At 41.7% G+C, this 1,925-nt stretch overlaps 1 protein-coding gene across 2 annotated transcripts in view; it reads left to right on the top strand.

Moving 5' to 3' along the window:
- The window catches only part of Nrsn1 (neurensin 1), a 17,731-nt gene that overhangs the window by 1,341 nt on the left and 14,465 nt on the right, over positions 1–1,925 (top strand). For both annotated transcript variants that reach the window (XM_008847102.3, XM_008847101.3), the window contains exon 2: positions 1,329–1,391. The gene's annotated coding sequence lies outside the window, so the exon portion shown is untranslated. The remainder of the gene's footprint in view (positions 1–1,328; positions 1,392–1,925) is intronic.

The raw sequence follows: 1,925 nt of genomic DNA, 5'->3' as shown, positions 1-1,925 counted from the left end.
AGAGAGAGACAGAGAGAGAGACAGAGAGAGAGAGACAGAGAGAGAGAGACAGACACAGAGACAGAGAGGGAGAGAGAGGGAGAGACAGAGACAGAGAGACAGTGACTGACAGAGAGACACAGAGACAGACAGAGACAGACACAGAGACAGAGACAGAGAGAGCCAGAGAGAGGGAGAGAGACAGAGTGAGAGACAGAGAGACAGAGACAGACAGTGACTGACACAGAGACAGAGACAGACAAAGACAGAAAGAGGGAGAGAGAGACAGAGAGACAGACAGAGACAGACAGACAGTGACTGACAGAGAGAGACAGACACAGAGACAGACAGAGAAGGGACTAGGAGGAAAAGGAAAATCTAGGAGACAGGAAGGCTCACACACATGCACTGACTTACAGTTGACTTGTTTTCTTTAGCTGATCCAGTTCCAGGATTCTAATGCAATCTGCTTCATGCAGACTCACATGTCTCTCTACTTTAGAGGCAGGAAATGGGTCTTGAAGATAGAACAGCTATTCTCTATTGTAGCTGACCCTGGACATGCTGAAGACAGTTTGCTGGGCCTTCTCTGGGCTCACTACCAGCCTTTCATTTCTACCACAAATGCATGGGGGGAGCAGGGGATCTGTTCACCAAAAAAGATTTTTTACTGGCATCTTGAATAATATGGCACCAGTCATTCTAGTTCACAAGCCTAGAGTAATGCAGGAGCCAACAGCTCTGTAGCTGACAGCAGTCTCTAATTGAATTTTCCTCAGACGCCTGCTTCTCTTAGGCAGCTAGAGAGTAAACCGATCATGATAGGAAAGAAATGGATGTGGGAGTAAACTAAACTGAATGAGAAAATTGTCCAAAATCCTTGCTGAAGGTGTAACACATGTAAACATATCAGAAGACACAAGGACTGTAAAACTGGCTTATTTTGTAGTAGGACAGAACAAGCCCATCAGGGAAGTTCTGGGAACCTGGGAAACAAGTCATCCTTTCACTTAGAATGTGTGGGGTATAAACGGATCAGTCAAGTTGAGATTAGTAACTTCATAGCCTACAATGGAACTAAAGTAAGACCCACTGCTGTACGGTGTTCCAGGGCTCACAAAGCCCTCATAGCACACATCCTAGCACTCCACAACTTATCATGGGTGGCCACTGGAAAGTTTTAAAATGTAAATTAGACTTCTGAGTTTGCTGCTGTTTCATTTTTTTGAAGGAGCACTGCCTCTGCTCTTAAACAAGAAGTTATTGGTCAGTGTTTCTGTGTGTGAGTGGCTTGTGAAACTTGGATTTCTATCTGGATCATATCTGCAGAGGGTTTTTTTCTTAAATAGGATTGAAGAATGTGCTGTTAAAAAGAAGGCCAAGGACTAAACAGGACAAGAAGGACTTTGAAGGTAAGAGCGAGCTTTTCTCATGTGTGCATTCATAAGTACCCTGTGGTCTGCCTGTAGGTGAGGTGAGATTTAAAAAGAGAGTAAGGATGCTTTTCCACATCTTCAGTTTCGGACTTTGCATGCCTTGTTACACACATATGTAATGTAGATTGATGACATGGATAAGTAGGTACATAGAAGACAGGTAATAAGTGGACAGGTGACAAATGGATAGATGATAGATAGTAGATAACTACATAGAAATAGAGAGAGATGATGTTGGCAGGGCGATAGGAAATAGACATGTACATAATACATGGATAGATGATAAAAGATGTGGATAGAAAAGTAAATAGATGATAGCATATGTATAGATGATAAATAAATAGGAGATGGATTATAGATGATAGATGGCAAATGACTGATTGATGCATACATGATAGATGGATGATACATTATAGATAGATGGATCAATAAATAGGTAAGTGATAGAAGATGATAGATGGATAGATAGGTAGATGATAGATAGATGATTGATAGATAGATAGATAGATA

Source organism: Nannospalax galili, unplaced genomic scaffold (assembly GCF_000622305.1).
Source record: "Nannospalax galili isolate Female #2095 unplaced genomic scaffold, S.galili_v1.0 scaffold503, whole genome shotgun sequence".
Taxonomy (NCBI): Eukaryota; Metazoa; Chordata; class Mammalia; order Rodentia; family Spalacidae; genus Nannospalax; species Nannospalax galili.
The sequence above is the reverse complement of the archived record's forward strand: the minus strand, read 5'-3'. Positions and strand labels throughout refer to the sequence as shown.